Source organism: Herpailurus yagouaroundi, unplaced genomic scaffold (genome assembly GCF_014898765.1).
Source record: "Herpailurus yagouaroundi ecotype Mexico unplaced genomic scaffold, PumYag 199, whole genome shotgun sequence".
Classification (NCBI taxonomy): domain Eukaryota; kingdom Metazoa; phylum Chordata; class Mammalia; order Carnivora; family Felidae; genus Herpailurus; species Herpailurus yagouaroundi.
Genome location: NW_024412430.1, coordinates 20,484,718 through 20,506,875, shown reverse-complemented (window position 1 = coordinate 20,506,875; position 22,158 = coordinate 20,484,718). Strand labels below are relative to the sequence as shown.

Genomic DNA, 22,158 nt, shown 5'->3' with positions numbered 1-22,158 from the left:
TTCTGGAATTCAAACCTGATGCTTATCAGCACATCCGTGAGCTTCTGGTTGTGGGTTCGTTTTTTCTTGACTTCAGAAAATCACGTATGAAACAAAAGGATTTGTGAAAAACACCATTAGTCTGAACCCCCAAAATTACATTTTTAAGAGTTTTTTTTAAGTTTATTCATTTATTTTGAGAGAGACAGAGACAGCGTGAGTCGGGGAGGGACAGAGAGAGAGGGAGAAAGAGAGAATCCCAAGCAGGCTCCACACTGTCAGCACAGAGCCCGACGCGGGGCTCGAATTCACAAACCATGAGGTCGTGACCTGAGCTGAAACCAAGACTCAGATGCTTAAGCAACTGAGCCACCCAGGCACCCCCAAAATTACATTTTAACTTCCCTGTCCTAAATCCTAGTGCAGAATCAGCAGGCACATGGTGGGATACAGTTGAAGCCATTGGCATTAAGCCACGACTGTTGTTATACAGACAGGGGACACTAGAGACGTGTGGGGACACACAGGGCGGCCAGCTCCGAACACCACGAGGGCCTCAGAGCAGGGACACGGGGAGCAGCAAATGAATCCGGGTCCCAGGTCTGGGTTCCTAAATACCGATTTCCAATCAGTGCAGCAGCAAGCCTCCGGAGACCCGTCTGACCCCCCGCATGGCGGCAGAAAACACGAGATGGGTCTGGAACATTCTGTGGTGCCAGAAACTGAGGAAGTTCTCGGAAAAGAAGGAAAAGGCAACGAGGTGGGGCGCTCTGACCGAGCACAGGAGCCGACCTGGAAAATCCCAGAGGCCAAAGCCCGAGCGAGTTGAGCAACAAAATAAATGAGATCAGACTGTAACCCGGAGAAGTAACCAAATATCCGTGAGTGCCTGCTGGTACAAATAAATGACTAAAAAATAAATAAATGGGGAAATGGCACAAATCTTCCTTCAAGAATTACAAATAACAAATCCATTAGGACTGAGGGGAAGAGAAAATCCCCATGAGCCACTGTTGCTGTTGGCAACATCCACGGCTGAGGCTAAGTTAGTGGGCGCAGGCAAAGCCTCAAAGTATCTACCACAAAATGGTTATTAATTACCGCGGTGGTTGTAACTATGTCCACAGATTCTTTGATCCGCCCCCGGGAGGTGGTTCCTGCTTGTCCTCCCCTTGAGTGCCAGCTGGCTTCGAACTTACGGAAGAGGAAACAGACCCCTCACAGAGACCACCCCTTAACCAGGAGGTGCTGGGGCCGTCTGGTAGCCCGCACCCCCCAACACAAGGCCAAAAGGATGCATGCCTCTGGCGTTCTCCCCCAAATCCTGAACCATGAGAAGGCGTCAGACAAACACACACCGAGTGACATTCTGCGGAGTGTCCGACCATCAGAGTCACGGAAACCAGGCAAGGCTGAGAATCCCCCAGACGCCAGGGGAATAGGTCAGACAGCAGATGCCACGGGGAATCCCGGAGGGGGCTCGGGGCAGAAGGAGGCCATCGGTGGAAAGACGGGTGACGTCTGAATATTCCAGACTTCAGTGAATAATGTGCCACCAGGGCGGGTTTCTTCGTTGTGACAAATGTCCTGTGGTTACATGAGATTGCACCACCGGGGACACGGGGTGAAGACGAGAGTTCTCTGCACTATTTTCATGACTCTTCTGTAAACAGAAGAACTGAAGCTTCCAACAAGGGGGTCGGCCAGCAGAGGCTGGAGGAGGAGAGCCTGTTGAGGAATCACCGCATAACCGGGTGTGTAAGGTGTACCCAGCATGCTGGTCCCCTCCCCTCCCGCCGTCCCCGTCCTGGGGCCTTCCCCCTGCTGAGGAAGCAGCCTGGGGTCCCAGCTCCACCCAGAGCAGTGGCCACCGGGGCATTTTTCCCTTAAGAAGGGTTGTAACTGGGGCGCCTGGGTGACTCAGTCGGTAAAGCGTCCGACTCTCGATCTCGGCTCGGGTCAGGATCTCGCGGTTCATGAGTTCAAGCCCCAAGTCGGGCCCTGCGCTGACAGTTCGAAGCACCGACACCCGAAAGCATTCAAAGGGGGGAAAGGATTAAACAAAAAATAGCATCCTCATCAATGAAGTTAGTCTGAGAAGCAACTCTGAGTTTCTAGAAAGGTAACCAAGTTAAACAAAGAAGGTGGCCACACTGACGTTCTGCGTGCTGATCTGTGGAAGCAGTGGGAGAGCAGGGTTTCTGCACAGCTGAGAGATACCCCTGCAGGACACAAGCCTCCTTCGGTTCCCGAGAGCCATTTTCATTGGCCGGCATCTGGAATCTGGCCTGCAGACTGGCCGCGGTTTATTTAAAGACAATAACATCCACACACACACACTCCCGCCCGATAGGCAAAATTCGTAGGTGGAGTAGACGCTTCCCAGCATAGAAACGTTTATTCGGCAGTCCAGGCAGCACCCGCTACGTGACTGAATCCTGGACCGTCCCGGCTGGCCCCACCTGCACACGGCCACATGCTTAGAAGGTGAGACATTTCTGTCCTTTGCCCGGAGACCAGGGTCCCCGAAATCTGCAGGGACAGCAGACAGACAGGAGCCTCAGTCAGGCTATTTGCAACACAAAGTCATTCAAAAATGCATTTTTAAAAAATGTACACACAGGGCACCTGGGCAGCTCAGTCGGTTAAGCAGCCAACTTCGGCTCAGGTCATGATCTCTGTTCTTGAGTTCGAGCCCCGCGTCAGGCTCTGTGCTGACAGCTCAGAGCCTGGAACCTGTTTCGGATTCTGTGCCTCCCTCTCTCTCTGCCCCTCCCCAACTCACGCTCTGTCTCTCTCTCAAAAATAAATAAAACGCTAAAAACTAAAAAGTGTATATATGAATTCCCCAAGAGAAATTGAGGTCAGACTTTCATATTTCAAACATGCCAACATTCCAGCTCTTGTGCGTGTGAACGTTCTCGTGCTTGAATGCTTACTGTTACAAGGGTTATCCTACGGCCTCCACCCAAAAGTTACACACCTTGTCAGTACTCTTAAAACTGAAGCCGCCTGCCTGAAGAGCTCACATTTCTTTTAGGTTCACCTAAGCTGTCTTTGCAATATTTCGAAGAGGGAGTTCAGACTGATCTTCCAGACGTGCAGACTTGAGAGTGAAGTGACTCATCCAAATTAACACCTGCCCAATAGGGCAATAAACGCTGGAAAGGGGTCTCACTGCCTGGCTTGCCCTTTCTGAAGAAGCGCTTCTGGACACCAGCCTCACGCTCAGCTGGAAGCTGAGACCCTTCACAGCATCGTCCGCGTCACCCGGTAGGGCTGTGTCTGCGCTCCGACAGCCGCCCTCGAGCTCACTTTGAGCACCACTCCTCTCTCCAGACGTGAAGTTCACCGGCCGGGTCAGGGGTCCCTGGAGACGGTGAAAGCCGAGGAGAACACAGCACTTGTTCAGTGGGCTTTCTGAACGCCTGTCCTAAAATCGCAGCGACATCTTCCCAGCCAATTCCAGCAGCTGGTGCTTCTCCCCCACCCACCAGAGCCCCCCATCAACCTCTGACTTTGCTCAAGGCACGGCCGTTGCTCTGAGAGGCTCCTGTTCCCCTCAGAGTTCTCAGGGCCCCACGCTCCTGACCCCCGGGGCTGGGCCGGCTCCCTCCTGCCCTCTGCACCTTCTGCACAACCACCAGCAGCGGGGCCCGCGGGAACTTGTTTAGGCTCTTCCATGATCTGTGCCTTTCCCAGTAACCCGTTTGTGAGACATTCTTGTACAAACACAAGTTAGAGGCAAACAGGACGACGACTTTTAAAAATGCCACTTACATGCGCTCAGGGCCATGATCAGTTTAAATTGGCCAAGTCTTCGCGCATTTAAAGCTCAGGGAGACTTACGCCCCTCGATCATTTGCGTGCGAGACGCCCGGTTGGAGACGGAGAAGTCAGTGGCGTGGCTCTTGGGTCACTTTCATCCCCAACGTTTCTAAGGATGAGCGTGAACAATGGTGGTCGAAAGGACCATGGCAGAGAGGAGCTCACGGCCCACTCAAGGCGAGGCACTGAGTTCCATCTCTGAGATAGTCGTGCATCACGCAGAAGAGCTTCTTGCGAGGTGAGACCAGGAGAGAGGGGAATGGTGGCACGGTTAGGGATGGCCGGCGTGTGTCCAGTCAGCTGTACTTACCGGGGAATTTGTGCCTCGTAAACTAAGCCTACTTCCCTACCCAGCCTCCAGCCGGTGAGGAGGGTCGGAGCGGAAACTGGCAAAGTTCTGTGGGTTTTGAATTACTCGACCTGCTCTGGGCTCCCGGCGGTGTTGTCTGGCTTTTGCGTAAACACAGACTGGCACGTGACACTTTGGTGGAGTGACGATGCGTGTCGGGAGATGGTGCAGATCAAAACCTCAGTGTGACGATCTTTTCACCTCAGGGGCACTCTTGGGTGCTCGTGGCTACGTCCTGTGACCCATGTCCGCGTGTGTGCATGTGTGCACGTGTGTGTCCCTGAGCAGACGCACCTGCGGCCAGCCCCGCTGGGCAATGGCTGCCTCCTGACTCGTCTCCATGCAGCTCCACAAAGCACATTGCTCCCCGGCCCGTGGCCCTGGCACGGTGGTCGATTCTACACATCAACTTGGCCAGGGCAAACAACTGCCGTGAAGGGATTTTTACATATCTGCATAATATTTAAATCAGTAGACATTGAGTAAACCAGACTGTCCTCCATGATGTGGGTGAGGCTTGTCTAATCAGTTGAAGGCCTTAAGAGGAAAAAAGACTGACCTCCCCTGAGAAGGAGAGAATTCTGCCTCCAGACAGCCTTCAGACCCAAGATGCAACATCAGCTTTTCTTCCCTGGGTTTCCAGCCTGCCAGCCTACCCTGCAAATTTTGGACTTGCCAGCCTCCACAGTTGTGTTAGCCAATTTATTTTTTTAAATGTTTTTATTTATTTTTTGAAAGAGAGAGAGAGAGAGAGAGAGATCGTGAGTGGGGGAAGTGCAGAGAGAGAGGTAGACACAGAATCCAAAGCAGGCTCCAGGCTCTGAGCTGCCAGCTCAGAGCCCGACGCGGGGCTCGAACCCATGAGCCATGAGATCATGACCTGAGCCGAAGTTGGACGTTTAACTAAGTTAGCCACCCAGGTGCCCCTATGTTAGCCAATTTCTAAAAATAAATCCCTCATCTATCTATCTATCTATCTATCTATCTATCATCTATTATCTATTTATCTATCTATTAATTATCTATCTATCATCTATCATCTATCTACCTTGGCTCTGTTTCTCTGGAGAACCCTGATACTCAAGATCACGAGCTCATGGCACCTTTCTCTTGGGCAGAAGCCAAGCAGTGTCACCATCAGCGACCCTGCCCCTGAGACACTGTCCTGGCTCTCCAGGGTCCCCAGCCAGAGAAGGAAGTAGGGAACAGAGCTGCCAGGCTGCTAAGAGGAGGCAGACACAGCTTAGTCTGAGACAAAGCAGACAACAAAAGTTTCTGGCCGGAGAAAAGCCAGCATGGAGAGAGATAGCTGGAGAAGTGGAAATCCCCTGGTTCCCCTGGAAAAGTGGAGTCAGAATGATGGCAGAAAGGGGCCACTGGCTGTGGTGTTCAGGAGCACGGGCTGAATCTTGCCTCAGCGGAGCCTGGAGCAAGGCTTCTTATCTCTCCCCTGCAGTGGTTCTCGGGCATGTAGGCTCCTGAGCACTTTCTGAATGTGGAGGGCTGTCTCGTGTCTCCAGGGGCTGTGTCTGTTCCTCACGGCTGTGAGCCCCTCCCCACCCACCACCACCCTGCCCGCTGCACAGAGCCACAGACCTGGACCCCACCTGGCCCCAGGCTGTTAGTGTTTGTGTCTCAGTCTGGGTCCTTCCCAAGGCAGGTGCCCAGACCATTTGGTGGCAGTCATTCATTTGGAGGTGACTACAGGAAGCTCTGGGTCAGGGGGAGAGGAGGGTACTGAGGAAGCGTGGGCCCCTGTGCTCAGTGCTGCCGGGACCCCCTCCTCGGCATCGTCCCGTGGCCGGGCCCCTTCTCCGTGCAGGGCAATCCCAGGAACTGACTGCCCAGCCTTTCTCCAGAGCTGTCTGCAGAAACGGCAGGTGGCCTCTCAGGGCGGGGCACCCGTGGGCGCTGCCGCAGCTGACCTCCCCCAGCAAACGCGGGCACTGTAACCCTCAGTTTTCCTATAAACTCCAGCAGCGATGGCCTCACTCAGCTTTGTGTTCCCACAGTCTGGCCCCCGGGAACCCCCAGATGTGCTGGTGACACGAGGCAGGAACTGAACGCCCACAGCATCCAAGTGGCTGACGGAGACGGGTCACTTTGCTTCTGCCAACCCCGCCTGCTTTGCCAGCAGAGCAGAAACGCACCGGGGGAGGTGAGCCGATTGGCCAATCCACTTTAAGATAGTCTTTGGAAACGTTCTGCTCGGCACTGATCCGGACAGCCGAGAAGAGAAGGGGTTTGCAGTGTGACCCCTGCCAGGGAAGACTGGTATTTCCTGGAGAGGGCTCGGAGCTCGAGACATTGGACCAGAGCAGCAGCGGCTCCGGGGATGGGCTTCAGGTGCGCACAACGGGCAGGGGGAGATTAGGAGATCTTGAGCCGTCAGCCCGCCTCCCTCTCCCCTTTCTCCTCCAGCATATTGTAAGGTGTTTCCAGTCCATGAGGAGCCCCAAGAACTCTGCAGTGAGCGCTGAGACGCGGAGCATTCGGTCGCCCCCTGGCCTTGCACCCCACCACGTTTCCGCCCATCTCTCGGGCGGCCCCCCCCCCCCCCCGCCGCCGCACGGCTCCACGGCCGCCGAAGCCAGCTCCGGCTTCCTGTTGGATTTGTTCCAGGAAGACGGGGCAACGAATTGAAGGAAGCAAACCTTGTATGAGAAAACTTCCCCGCAGGACACGGGATCAGGAGCTTCACACATTCTCCAGAGTCGACCGTGGCCGAGTTGTTCTCATTCCCACCCTCAGATTCCTGGGGGGGCTGGTCACAGCGGTGAGCACATCGGGGTCAGCCTAGCTAGAGAAGAACGCGTTTCAGGACTTGGGAGAAAGGCTGGCCCGGCGGTGGTTGATGGGACAAGGGCGTCCCTCTGCGCGGCGGGGCCCTTGGTACAGCCTGCAGTACCAAGAACAGCTTGCAGTTCGGGACGGGGAGTCCAGGAAATCGCCCCCAAATCGTACACCTGTGGACTTTGGCTGCTGAGAATTTGTTTGCTTAATATTCTGGCAATCAGCTTGTCCCTTCTGTGTATCGTTAAGCACGAGTTATTGGACGGAGTAGGATATTTACAGTTATGCCCCAGTGATGATTTCTGAGCATTTGTTTGCTCAAAGAAGCTTGTGCATTTTTAGCAACTGTTTATCTTAATCTGAGGTCTGAGAGAAAAGAAGTGTGTGAGGCCAGAACAGCAAACATTACCAAGGAAGGAAAATGGGGAAGGACAAGTAGACCGCAGACTGATGTGATGTGTAAAACTGATAAAAATTGAGACGGAACAGTTGAAAACCAGAAAAACAGAGGTGAAAAGCAAACGAAACAAAGTGAGAATGAGCAAGAAACGATGGAAAGTTTGGAGGGCAGAGCAGAGAAAATTCGCGTTGTACCACGAGCGCCGGGCGGGCACCATCAGAGGGTCCTGGCTATCGCGGCCGGGGCGGGCTGGCGGGGTGACGGCTGAGGGGGCTGAGCGGGGAGAAGCGGTAATCCGGAATCGCAGCCTGGATGTTCTGACCGCTCAAAGCCTCAGGAGCTTATCTACTGGCCTCCCGGGACACCCACCTATTCCGAGGCTCGGGGACCACACGTCGGCGAGCGACCCCAGGTGCGCCAGACCCGCCGTGCGTTATCATCCACGACCTGGACAGCGGGGAGGAACGACCTGGGGCTCCTCTCCCGCTCCTGCCCCTGGCTGCCTTGCAAGCGGCCTCCCTCCCTTTGGGTGGTTCTCAAAATGTTGTAACGCGTCCTGCAGAGTAAGACCCAGTGTGCTGCCTGAGCGCGAGCTGTGGGCACAAACTTCCAGGCTTTGGCGGAGATGACCCCTGAAACAACGGTTTTCTAGTTTCACTGGGGAGGGGGGCTCGTGACCTGTGCTAATCCACAAAACCAATTTGCCACGATTCTAGCCAGTCGCAGGGAGCTTCGTACGCCGGCCTCTGGACGCAGCTGAATAGGACTCCCTTTCTAAAGACTGTCCATGGTCCCGGAACGTTGATCCTGGGAAGCATGTAGCTTCACGTGAGTGATTAAATACTTTAGGGAAGACTCAGAAAATCTTCAACTGGGCGGAAAAGCAAAGGAGACAGCTGCCAAAAATAAGGCTGGGAGCCCCGAGGGTATGGGTTTCTCTCCTGTAACCTGTGGGGACACAGGTTCGTGCCCCACTCTGAGGTCTCCGGGCTTCTCCACAGCAAAGCCCACCCTGCCCCCTCTTCTTGAACAGGTAGCGCGGAGAGCTCGGGGTGCAGCGAGGGCCGATCGGGGCCCTGGGAAGCTGGACAGTGCAGGGCAGCGCTCTCCAGCTCCCTTCTTTTCCTCTGTGCCTAACACACACAGCGGGCAGCCTCAGATTCGGGGGCGTCCCAGGCACAGTCAGAGCACTGCCGGAGCTCTCCTCCAGCGCCTTCCTGCCATACCCAGGTGGGCCCAACGTAATCTTGAGGGTCCTCGAAAGAAGAGGAGAGCATCAGACAGACGGCAGCATGGGAAGACCTGGCCTGGCGGCCCCAGAGTTTGAAGCAGAAGGGCCACCAGGGTCTGTCCACGGCTCACAGGGTCTGTCCCTCCGACCTTGGCTTGCTTCCCTCCCATCTTGTCTCAGCATGTCTGGGCAGAGGACTGTCTCACTCTTCCCGGCAGGCCACACCCATTCCTACCTCAGGGCCTTTGCACTGGCTGCTTCTTCCACAAGCAGCCACAGCCACAGGCAAGCGCGTCTCCAGAGAGGTCTTCCCCGCCGACCTCAGCACTCCCGTTCTGACTTGCAGTGATTTGCACAAAAGCCATCAAACCGGACACACTCACCCCGACGTCCCATGACATGTGCGTGCACAGCCTCAAATGTGCTCACTCCTGGTCGTTTCTATTTCTGTCTTATTCCCACAGTCACTGCTTTTTCTTCTTTGCATGATCATTTCTCTTTGTGTTTCTTCTGTTGGTTTGGCATCCACACCTAGCAACATTTCATGGGCTCTCTAAACCTGGCCCTGGTGAGGACACACCCTTGCTCATTGTAGCTCGCGGGTGTCGAGGCTGGCTTCACGTCGGGCTGAGAACGGAAAGCCCAGCAGGCGCCTCCTGGAGACCCCGACCCCCAGTCTCACCTGCCCAGGGGCCCCAGCGGGGCCATTAAAGCAAAGCGCATCAGTGTAGAAACACACTGTTTTCACTTTCCAGATGGTTCCCTGGGAACATGGTAACAGCCATATTTGAGATTCACACCTTGCAATTACATTTTTTTATTTTTTTTTTATTTTTTATTTTAAAAAATTTTTTTTTCAACGTTTTTTATTTATTTTTGGGACAGAGAGAGACGGAGACACAGAATCGGAAACAGGCTCCAGGCTCCGAGCCATCAGCCCAGAGCCCGACGCGGGGCTCGAACTCACGGACCGCGAGATCGTGACCTGGCTGAAGTCGGACGCTCAACTGACTGAGCCACCCAGGCGCCCCTCAATTACATTTTTTTTAAAAAGCCACAAATACTTTGACGTCACACATGCGGCCGGGGAAACAGCAGCTCTCCCCTCACCCTGTAGGCCCAGGCCTGGGTGGGGGTGCCCAGCTCCCACTCCTGAAACAAGAGGATGACCTTCCCCATGAGACCCTCCGAAGTATTTGACCCCAATGTCTTGAGTCAAAGGCAGAATCAATCTAAGGAAAAAATAAGATAAAATCCACGGTGAAAGCCGGAGACATTGGTAGCAGTGACGGGTGCTTTACAGAATCCAGTTTGGTTATAAATGTAAGTTGAGCTTCTGAAACACGAGCGAGAAATTGGCCAGGACTTTCGCGAATAAGGAGACGTGACCCCTAGCTCCGGCTGGGTCTCCCGGCTTCCCCCCGAGGAAGGCACGAAGCAGGCCACCGTGTCTCAGGACTCCTGGGAAGGGGTCCACGGCAGACTGAGTTCAGCGGGGCGAGCGTGCAAAGCGCTCCTGGCCACACCGCGTGCACGGCCTCTCTGGGGCCCACGGGCTCCGCGCCTCTTGTGGACTTAGGCCAAGTCTGCGTGGGGACTCTGACACGGTTTCCCAGCCTGAGTCCATCTGATGGGCCACCGGCGAGTGCCGACTGTGGCCCAGGGCATCCGCCCCAGCTCCCGCTTGCCGCGCTGAGGGGTCCTCCTGCTCCGGCGGCACTACCATCTCCCGAAGGCCTCCTGACACACCAGCCTTTCCTGTCATTGTGCGTCTGGGCCTGCGTTCCTGCTCGCCGTGCCCGGCTCTGTGCCGTGTCGCGAGCGAGCGCTGGTCAGGCCCTCACCTTGACGGATGTCCTCTCAGTCTAGGCTCTGCCTGCACAGGGATTCGGGAGAGGACACTGCTCAGAAATTCTGACGCAGAAATCGTCTGCACGTCTCAGAGAGACACAGGGGGAGCGGGCTGAGTCGAGGAAGGAGAGCCCCAGCAACGAGCCCACAGGTTAAGTTGAACGTCTGGCTTCTGTTTCACAGACTCCGTGCCAAGCGTCACGAATGCTCTTGCTTTGAGGGTCATCCGTGAAAAGTACCAGGATGAGAACTGTCTGGTGTCATTCACTCTCCTGACTGCACTGTCCTTATCCATCTCCCCAAAGTGCCTCAGAACTTTAAAGAGCAGCTGTGTTCAGGGGGGCGCCTGGGTGGCTCCGTCGATTACGGGTCCGACTTCGGCTCAGGTCAGGATCTCACAGTTCATGAGTTCAAGCCCCGCATCAGGCTCTGTGCTGACAGCTCAGAGCCTGGAGCCTGCTTCCGATTCTGTGTCTCCCTCTCTCTCTGCCCCTCCCCTGCTTTGTCTCTTTCTCAAAAATAAATAAAAACATTAGAAAAATTTTTGAAGAGTAGCTATGTTCAGAGTGCCAGAAAGCTGTCTCCAGCTTTGCTGTGGTACAGTTTTTTTCACTTTAATGAGACACTGTGCCCAGCCACCGCCTCTGACCGTGCTTCCTGTATCCGAAGTCATGGCCAGTAAAGCATCCACGTTCAGGTGGTGCTTAGGAGGAGGGGATTTCCCTAGACCACCAAGCCAGGGTTTTGCCCACTTCCCTCCTGCGGGCCTGCCTCGGAATTCCTGGACAGTCTGTGGGCCACCGACCGGTGACTTGGAGTAACTCCGAGGCCGGGGGCCGGAGGAGCCCGCCCCAGCTGACCACATCCTGCCCTGGCCCAGGGCATTCTGGGAGCTCTGCTGTTGGGCCCCGGCAACCGGTCCAGCCTGGGAGGGGAGTCTCCTTCCCTCTGCCCCAAGGGGGAGTGCGGACCGGGGCCAGGGGGTGCCTGCATCTTCCTGGGAGCCGCCCAGGGTCCTGTCACCAGAACCGCACGGCCGTGTACCCACCTGTCCCCTTCACTCGGCCTGTTCCTCCTTAGAATGCTTTTACCCATAATGCACCTCAGGGCCAACGCTTTTACCTAATTAGGACAGCTGAGCCCTGGCCTGTCACATTCCTGCCAAGGAGAGGACGATGGCCGGGCCCGGGAGCAAACAGTAAGGCTGGCGTGGGCCGCTTCCGTAGAGTTCCTCCCTTCCAACAGGAAGGAAGTAGAGGTCCGGGGCAGAGCTGGTGGGTCGGTGGCTGTGACCCAGGAGCGTGTACATGTCCCTTCTGGTTTCTTCTGTTTCCTGAGTGGAAGAACAAAGCAGGGGGTGACGGAAAGGGCGCGGGCATCTACGTGTGGAGGGGAGCTGGGGAAAGGTTGTCTCCGAGCAAGGTGAACAGGGGGCTGGCGGCTGAGGCCTCTCAGGGCCACAGGGGTGTAAAGCCGGCCGATCAGCAGGAGCTCTGGAGTTCTCCCCGCCCGCCTTTGGCCGCTCGGCCAGTGGTGCCATCAGCACAGGGTCTGGCTGAACCGCTCCCAGGACCGCACAGAGAGGGTGGAGTTTGGGAGGGCTGGAGCGGGGGGGCGGGGGGGCTGACTGTGGGAACGGACTCCTTCCTCCCTGGGGAGAGGCCAGGACCCTCGGGAGACAGACACAGCAGCCCCAAGGGACATCCTGATGCAGGACTGGCAGGAGCTGGCAGCGTGAGCAGGAGAGTGAGGGGAGCCATCCAAGCACAGGGACATGAAGCCCTGGACGGGGGAAGGCTCGAGATCCAAAGGGCGCGGGACGACCCGTACCTCCTCCAGCAGATTGGGACGCAGGCTCGGGTGACCCAGACCCGGTTCGGCAGCCCCAGCCCCGCTGCCCAGGACTGGATCCTGCAGGGTCCCGAGGCTCCAAGTCTGCGTTTCTCCCGACCTCCCAGTGGTGCTGAGCTCTGTCCCCGCTCTGGGAGAAGGTCTGAGAGCAGGATCTGCCACCAGGCTCACCTCTGCCTGACCGCTCACACCAGCCAGCGGAACACGCCTCGTGGCTCTCTGGATGTCGATAGATAATGTACCTGTTTATAGAGAGCAGCTGACCAGAAGCACAAGTCACCATGTCTGTGACCCTCCCGGTGAGCGACCACAGCATTGTCCGTGCCTGCCAGGCCACCTGCCGACCCTGTGGCTCAGAGGTGAATGTTCTGGACGCCCCCCACCCCCACCCAGGGCTGCCCCCGGCCCTGTGCCTGCCTTCTCCATCGAGGCTGCAACAGGGAGCCCCTCCCAAGAGCAGAAAGCGTGGCCACCACGTGAGCTCACATGCCCACTGGGTTGGGACACCCACCTGCTTCAAAGGCTGCAAAGGCCCAGACCTTCCGGGACAGCTGGAAACTCCTTGGCGTGACCACTGGCAGGTCTGACCCTTCCTGCCGCTTTGCCAGCTGGACCTCTCGCCCCCGCCCTCACACCCACAGACCTCAAGCCATTTCTACCTGTGTGTGATGCCCAGAGGGCACATGCTGTCTGGGCTGGGAGCCCACCCCGCCACCCTCCCCCACTGTGCCCTGGGTGAGAGCCACCCGAGAGGGTGTCGTCCTCACTCTATCGGTTATTGGCTCTTTGAGGACAGACGTTTGGTCCTGTTCTGGCCTGCCACCACAATGGTAGCTGGTGGAGCGAATAAAACATAAACGAATGACAGGTGAGAGGGAGGGGGAGCATTTCGTGTCCAAGCCCTGTTTTCTGGATCTTTCCAGGCCCTGGAGTTTACTCTCTACCTGACACAGTGCAGGGAGAAGCAGGACTGGTGACATCACTGGGTCTTTATCAAAGCCCAAGGAGGCAGAGCATGAGCCTGTGAGTGAAGCTAATCTTCAGCTGGGAGGATGCTGGAGGGCAGCTGCTGTCCTGGAAAATCAGGCGAGTGTGGTATAAATGCCACACGAGTGTTGGAAAATTCTAGGCTAACACAGAAAAGTCTTTGCTTCATTGTAATCCAAATCAAGCAAGATTCAGAGGGGGGAAGAAAGTAAGGGAGTTTTCATCTTAAATTGTCTTTCAACACAGTTTACGGGAAATGGGGTGAAAATACAAGAGACAAAGTGGTAACTGCAGGAAAGCTTTAAACATCATCATCAGACCCTCCAGGCATCAGAAATAACGGCTAAGCAAGGAGCTCAGGGGGTGCCAGGTGGCCCCCAAACTCTGCCTGCAGAGAACCGTGTTGTCTGGACCTGGGGACTCTGCTCCACACATGTGCACACACAGGCTTCACACGCATGCACACTCATGCACACACACTCACAGACACAGCACAGCCACACACAGACACACATCCACTCATCCAGACACATACACACTTATGTACACATAGAGACACAGACCCAAGCACACTCACACACACACACATGCACACTCATGCAAACATGCAGGCACACACAGACACACACAATGACAGCATTGGGAATGACCGAGTGGGAATAGCCAAACAGGAAACCGATGGAAGAAGGCAAGGCCTCTCCCTGAGCCTCCCGCACAGCCGCCATCCCGAGACTTTCCCTCTCAGGCCTCCTGGGATTTGCCTCCCTGGGTTGGATTTCTCAGGTTCAGGGCCTGGGCTCATCTCTTCCTTCACTTACTCCCTCGTTTTGCTGCAGGTGTTTTCGCAGGTAGCTCCCCAAGACGGTTTGAATTCTTGCTGCATTTGAGAAGAACATCTCTGTGACTCCCTTGGACGTGGAGGTCAGTTTGGCTGGGTATAGAATTACGGGCTCCATTCCGGAAATTGTTTTCTGGAGTGGCTGCACCAGTTACATTCCCACCAGAGTGACTCAGTTTCTCTGCACCTTCGCCTTCACCAGCTTTCGTTCTCCAAGGTCATCTTACAAACATTTTTGGTCCACGCGTACATTTTTGTTTTTGGATATCCAGTCGCTGCTGCCTCATGTGTTGAAAAGACAATTCCTCCTTCACTGAATTGCTTTTGCAAATATCTGTCAAATATCAATTAACCATTACATGTGGGGCTATTTCTGGGTTCTCTGTTCTATTGATTCACATGTCTTTCCTTCTGCCAACACCATGGTCTCGATTAATGTAATTATATAATAAGTCTTGAAATCTGGTACAGTGACTCCTCCCATTTTATTCTTTGCTTCCAGAGTTGTGTTAGCAATCCTACTTCCTTTGCTTTTCCATATAAACAGAATAATTTTGAATATTTAGAATAACTTAGAATAATTTTGTTTATTTCTGCAAAAAAAAATTTACTGGGGTTTTGTTAGGAATTGTGTTAAACCTGTATATCACTTTTGGAGAATAGACTCCTTTATTATGTTGAGTTTTCTAATCCATGAACATGGTATGTCTCTCCATTTATTGAGATCTTTGATTTCTCTCTTCAGTGCTTTGTAGTCTTCAGCTTGTGCCTGTTTTGTCACATTTGCACCCAAGAATTTCATTTTTTTAGTGATTTTAAGTTGCACTGTATTTTTAATTTCAGTTTCCATCTGTTCATCGATAGTATAGAGAAAAACAATTGATTTTTGTAAGTTGATCTTGTATCCTGTAGCCTAGTTTATTACCTCTAGAAATTTTTATTTGTGTATTTTCATAGATTCCTTAGGATTTTTAGGAGGACCGCCACCATCATGCTATCTGCAAATGAAGGCACTTTTGTTTCTTCCTTTCTGGTCTATATACATTTTATTTCCTTTATTTTCCTTATCTAGGACTTCCAGGACAATGTTGAATACAAGTGGTGAAAGAGGGCATTTTGTCTTGTTCCTGATCTTAGAGGAAAACATTCAGTCTTGCATCAAGTATGATGCCAGCCATAGAATTTCTATAGATGCCAAATGCTCTTTTATCAAGTTGAGGATTTACTCTACTCCTAGTTTTTTTGAGGATTTTATCATAAATAGATGTTAATTTTGCCAAATATGTTTTCTCCATCAATTGATATGATTATATGGTTTTTCTTCTTTAGGCTATTCATATTACAGATTGTATTGCTTGATTTTTGAATGTTAAACCAACATTCCATTCCTGTAATAACCTCAATTTGGTCATGGTAATTGTAACCTCCATATAATGCTGAATTCTACTTGCTACTATTTTATTAGGAATGTCTGTGTCTATACTTACGAGGAATATTGGTCTGTGGTTTTCTTCTTCCATGCCATCTTTGTCTGGTTTTGGGATAGGATAATTCTTGCTTTGAAAATGATTTGGAGGGGCGCCTGGGTGGCTCAGTCGGTTAAGTGTCCGACTTCAGCTCAGGTCACGATCTCGCGGTACGTGAGTTCGAGCCCCGCGTCGGGCTCTGGGCTGATGGCTCGGAGCCTGGAGCCTGCTTCCGATTCTGTGTCTCCCTCTCTCTCTGCCCCTTCCCCGTTCATGCTCTGTCTCTCTCTGTCTCAAAAATAAATAAACGTTTAAAAAAAAATTTTTTTAATGATTTGGAAAATCATTTTTTATTTTCTGAAAGGGATTTTTGGAATTAGTATTATTAATCCTTTTTTTAATATGGCTTGGTAGAATTCTTCAGTGAAACCATCTGAACTGGAAGATTACTTTTTTGAGATCTCAGAAATTATGAGTTCCACTTCTCAGCCTGTGTACTTCCTATTGAAAGAATTGCAGAGATTTGTGCTTTTCAAGGAACTGGTCCATTATATCTAAGTTGTCAAACGTATGTGTGTCAACTTATTCATAGTCTCTCCTTATTATCCTCGTAAGGCCCTCTGGGTGTGACACCTTCCGCTTCATCCCCAAGATTCACTTCTGTCTGATCCCGTCTTGCACAAATTTGTCAATTTATTGATCTTTCAAAGAACCGCCTTTTGCCTCATTGATTATTTTTCTGTTTTAATTTAATTAATTTCGACTGATTTTCTTTTATCCTTCCTTCCACTTGTTTTGGAGTTTCTTCTGCCCCTCTTCTTGTGTCATGAGATGAGAGCTTAGATGATTGATCTGAGACTTTTCCTCTTTTCTAAATGCAGCTCTTGAAAACATCTTTTAATCAAGGAGAAGGGTTTGTGCACGGCTTCAATTAAGTTAATAAAGAAGGAAAGCTTTCCCCACATGTGCATTTTGTAGAAAGTTGCAAACTTCTATGATCCATTGAAGTACCCAGATAGTTAACGTGGTCCCCACTGACTGTGGTGCAACGTACCATCTTCCAGAGGGGGACTCTGACACGCAGAAATTCAAGTGTCAGAGGAATTAAGAACGACAGTAGGAGCAAGTCCCCCCACTCCTCTGCCCACCACCGCGCTCCAGCCTGCTCTAGCCATCCTCACAGGCTGAAGTAGGGGCCATCCGTAAAGGATCCGGGTAGATTCCATCCAGTCTCCCCAAACCGGCCGCTCACAGTCCAGAATGGACAGCAGATGTGGGGGCTGGCCAGAGTGAGGGTCTGCGGATGGTGTCCATCATCCCCGCCTTCCTGCCCTCCTGCTCCAGCCGAGAGCAGTGGAGGGAGCGGCCCCTGGACCCCTACGCAGGCACCCCACAGGCACCCCAGGTACTGGTCGTTCGTGCAGTAAGTTCAGGCCAATGTGCTTCAAGAAGGTTGCAACCTCCAAAGGGCCAAATTAGGTTAAGAAAGTCCAAGTTGATGGGACATTCTGCCACTTACTAGCTGTGTGACTTTGGGCAAGTGAACGGCCATCTCTGTGCCTCGGTTTCCTCCTCTGGAGAATGGGACGGTCCCAGTCTTGGGGGCTGGGTCTCCTGGTGTGGTTAAGGAGTGATTCTGTGTGAAGGTCTGGGGCAGGAGTGAGCACCAGGCCAGCGCTGATCTCCACTCTCACGGTCTCATCAAACCCCTTCGGTCCTTTCTGCTCTAAACCCACAGGCCTTTGATGTTGGAGGAGTGAGGAAATCTGCAATTATGGTTACCTTCTTCCATGGTCGCCCCGTGTGCCCGCCCCCCCCCCCCCCAAGCAAACCCTCTCTCAGCCACGAAACAGCAAAGTAATTCAGCGCGGCTGCAGACACTCGTTCACAGAGCCAGGAGCACGGGAGGAGTGCACAGAACCGGTCCGAGCAGAGCACGGACAGGTCTGCACACAACCATGCCGAGGGCTGCACGCTCTGTGAGCGATTGGATAAACACAACCGGCGTTTTTGTTGGATTGCGCTGCAGACCGTGTGCGCAGACAGGCTTCCTAAGCGGAGGCCGCGGCTCCCGCAAGCCGCTCCCCACCCCACGCCCGCCCCCGTCTTGCAGGAGGGGCATCTGCGAACACAGGGCACTTTTTGGACTAATAGGACTGCAAGCGTCCAAGGGCTGCTGCCCACCCGGCCCCCCGTTTGTGGGCTTCAGCTGCAGACGCCGCTGCCAGCCCTCGGACCACTCTCAAAATGGGACGGGATCCGGGGCGCCTCCCTTCCCCCCCCCGCCCCAGCCCTTCCTTTCTCCTTGGCTCTCAGAAGACAGGCTTGCAGGAAAGCATGTGCGTGCACAGCACACAAGCTCATCAGATCGCCTCCCCAGGCTGATTTCACACTTCCACGTCTGCTCCCACTGAACCTTCTGCCCAGCCGACCACCAATTCCGAGGCTCCCACACCCACTTCGGGTCTGGTCGCTTGCTAGAACCACCCACAGAACCCAGGGAAACACTTTATGGATGTCTCCGGGCTTATTTCAAGGGGTGCAATTCAGTGGCAGCCAAACGGAAGAGACACACAGGCAGGGGAGGGGAGGGGGCCCAGAGCTCCGCGTGTCCCTCCCAGCACCAGCCCGGGGTGTTCACACCTCCCCCATCCACACCTCCCCGGGGATGGGGGCGGGAGACCCGCAAATGCCAGCCCTCTGATCCCAGGGCCAGTGTCCCTGTCGTCCAGCCCCATCCTGAGGCGGTCGCCTCCCCCAGCCACCTCCCCCAGTCATCTCATTAACATACAAGAGAAATAAACTGAGGCTTTTAGGAGCTCTGTGCCGAGAAGAGAACAAAGACCAAATATTTGTTTTGTATTTTACCAGAGGGTCCATGTGTTCATGTTCCGTGGAGGGTCGAACACATTACGTCCCTCACAGTGCAGTTCCTCTGTGCACACACCCCTGTACGTGTGCACACACAGACACACGTGCACACACAGACACAGACGAGCACACACAGTCGCACCCTTGCACGCACGCAGACACACTAGTTAGGTGCCCGTACAAAATAAATGTGAACAGAATAACCTCGGGACCTCCGTTGGCTCCTGGCTGACCGCGCAGCGTGGGAGGAGAAAGGGAGGTGTGACTGAGGCAGGGAGACGGGTCGCCAAGGTGCTAACTGCGGAAGCCACGATGAACGCATGAGGTTCAGCTTCGCTCGGTGTCTGTCGGCCAGTGAATACTTACTTGCAAGAGGTCAGCGAGTCCCAGGCTTCACTCGGGTCCAGCCAGGGTTACTGCACGAAGGCCAACTTTTGTTTTGCCAATCTGTCTCCAGGCTGCTGGTTGAAAGCCATTTCTCCCCGGTGCCGGGCTCCTTTCCTCCTACCCAGCACCCCTCCCCGCCCCCCCCCCCATCCTCCCAGGGCTCGTCCCCAGTGAGCTCACACCACACCGTCCTGGGTGCACGCCTGCAAAGAGGCGTCTGGAAACCAAGGAAGGTGGGGTGCACATTTACTCAAGAGAAGAGCCAACGCAGAACTCAGAACAGGGGTGGTGCCCACTAATTCTGACCCGGGGACCCAGACAGCACCCGGGATCCAGGAGGCAGAGGCTGGGAGGCAGACAGGAGGCGCATTTGCGGGCCAAAGCGTCCGGCCTGCCTTCGCAGCCAGTCAGCTCTTGCAAACTGCCTGCAGCACCCTGGCCCTGCCGGGAAGGTCCCCCGTGGCTCCACGTCCAAGCTCCCTGCACCTGCTGGCCAGGCTGTAGGCGCCAACCGCTGGGAAAGTGAACGTTTCCTTTTGCAAACTTGCAAACAAGTACATGTCACGTTTATACGGCGATATGTGATATGTAATAAGTTTGTACCTGCTGTAGTCAAGTCGGGGGCCAGATGGTTTTTCAAAAGCATTCACATATAAATTAGACTATCTTTTGATTTTATTCTCCTAAGTCTAGACTGCATTTGACGGCCTGAGAAAAGAGCTGGAGAAATTTTTAAGTTATTTGGTACCTGACATTTTATTTTTCTCCAACTTTTTGTTACGGAAACATTTCAAACATCCAGAGAAGGGAAACACGTTGTACAACTCCCCACCACGTCCGCTCCCCAGCTCCGGTTACTGATTTTGTCCTCTCGACCTTCTGGGCACGTATCGTCTTTGCTGAGTCATTTGAAAACAAGTTTCGGACATCAAGACATTTCACCCTCAACAGCTCATCTCCTAGAAATAAGGCCATTCTTCCAGATAAGCATTGCGCTATCACCACACCCAATTAGCAGTACGGATGGGTCTGTGATACTCCGTTCATACCGAAATGTCATCACAACACTTTCGTGCTGCTTAGGTGATCAGGTTCATGCTTGTTGTTAGAAATGTTGCTTCTTTTTAGCTGTTTTCATCCTAGAACCAATCCTACCCTTTTCCTGACGTTACCCTGTTTGAGGGATGCGTTAGGTCTGGCTCTCGGCACCTGTCTGGCCCTTTCTCCTGGTGTTGTTTACCGCGTGCTCTATCCCTCCTCCTTCCCGTAAACTGGACGTGAGGGCTGAAGTGTTTTCAGCAAGACCACAGCGTTGGCGATTTCGTGAGCTGGAGTTTTCGACCCCTAACGTCAGACTGACCCAGCATGGGTGATGCTGAGTTTGAATCCCCATGAAGGCGTTGACAGCCAGACGTCTCCGATGAAGGTGGAGGCTGTTTTTTCTTTCCCGGGTGGCACTGTGTGATTGACACACTTTCACGTCCCCTTGTCCCGCTCAGTTATCTGAAGGGTGCAGAATGCAGAGCTCCTGATTCTTCCATTCCTCCTGTACTGATGAGCTGACATTTTCTGTGAAGAGACCCTCAGGGAGGGCTGGTTTCCTGGAGAGAAGGAGGGAGAGAATATGTCTCTAGGGGCTGTGGGGGGCACACAGAGGGCCCCCCCCCCCGTCAGGGTCCAGTGTCTGAGCCTTAAGGCCCAGGGAGGGAGGAGCTGGGGGTGGGGGTGGGGGTGGAGCTCTGCTTCAGTGAGGGGGCTGTGTGTGGGGAGAATCTCTGGGGGAAGGAAGGTTTTCCTGAGAGGATTTTCAGGAATGCCTCTGTGTCACGTCCCCGCCTCTCCCTTGGGGCGCCTGCGGTAAAAAGCCCCACTGTTTTTCAGGGCTTCTGGGGCTGTTTTTGGAGGCGTCACCAGGCCTCAAGTTTGCCCCGTTACGTCTGATTTCAGAGGCCCTCAGTGAGTGGAGACGCGGGCACCAGCCACAAGGAACAGCAGCCTGCAGCTCATCTTACCCGGCATGAGGCACCTAGTTGAACAGAATCACTGATAAGCCAAGTGCCCGGTGGGGTGCCGACGCAGAAGCCAGCACGCCGCGTGTGCCCTCCGCTGTGGCGTGGGGCCGAGGGAGTATCTCTCTCTCTCTCTCTCTCTCTCTCTCTCTCTCTTCCCCTCCGCTGGGCTGGATGCTGAAGGAGGCACGTTCAATCCCACTTGCAACTTGGGACAGAAGTGGCTTCCGGAAGCTTGCGCAGGACTCGCTGGTCAGCCTCTGGAAGGCCCCCACGCAGACGGGCTCACAGCAGTCAGGGACTCATCAAGCAGCACGGAGGACCAGCATCGGCCCTCCTGGGACTCGGAGCTCCGCAGCGCCCCCAGCCCCAGGTTCTCCAGGATACGGGTTTCTCTGCCAGCAAAGCGCAAACCCCGCCAGGTGCCCGTCAGGGCTGAAACCGCCCCAAATAAGCACTCGCTCCCAGCTCCAGAGAATGCTGGGCAGGGTGTGTTCTCTGGAAGCAAGAGGCCTCCAGATCTGGGGCAAGTACCCCAGGGACCCTTCCCCTGTCCTCCGCCACCCTCCTGGTACCCCTGCGGCCTCCATCCTGCCTGCCCAGGGACGTGCACCCTGGCTTTGGGCATCAGGCCCTGCCTCCTTCTTGCTGTCCTTTCCTTCTCGTCCCTCTCTTTCTCCCAACCTCCAGAAGCTTCCAGGAGCGGTTGCTGTGTTCATTCACCTGGCTTTTACCTTCCTTCTCCAGTGGAAAATTCTGTAGTCTGGTCTCCTCCCCGGGTGTCCACCTCCCATGGACTGCTTTATTCAGCCACACAAAACGGTCCAACCTGTGCGCGACAGCCGTCACTGCGATTGGCCCGCAGGCCCCAGAGCCGAGCGGGGGTGCACACGAGGCTGGGAGCCCACGAACAGGGTCTGAGCCACCAGCTAACCCGGCAGCCAGCCCGCGGTCAGGTAGTTTCAGATGGAAATCATTAAGATCACGAGGACGGAACAGTCACAGCCGTCGTCGTCACCATCGTCCTCGTCGCCCCAAACCCTCGCTGTCAGCGCTGCAGACGCCCGGCCCAAGTCCATCCACGGGCCCAGTTGGTACCTGGTCCAGCTGGGTCCCGCCCGAGACCCCGAGGTCGGCCGCCTGGAGCTCGCCAGCCCGTTGCAGTGTCTGGAGCCTCCTGGGGCAGGGGCTTGGGACGAGCTCGGCCCCAAGGGCCGAGGCGAGAGAGTGGAGGGCTCGGGAAGAGGAGCAGACGGGGTGAGGGGGGCGAGCACGGAGGAGGGGGGGTGGGGGAGCGGGCCGAGGCGCCAGGAGGTGG

The 22,158-nt window shown here is 54.3% G+C and overlaps 1 long non-coding RNA gene across 1 annotated transcript; it reads left to right on the top strand.

Moving 5' to 3' along the window:
• Window positions 1-10,918: 10,918 nt before the first annotated feature.
• Window positions 10,919-15,771, top strand: LOC121013747 (uncharacterized). The gene is made up of 3 exons (XR_005782897.1): window positions 10,919-11,629; window positions 12,390-12,641; window positions 14,106-15,771. It is a non-coding gene; the product is annotated as an uncharacterized LOC121013747 (long non-coding RNA).
• Window positions 15,772-22,158: the final 6,387 nt, after the last annotated feature.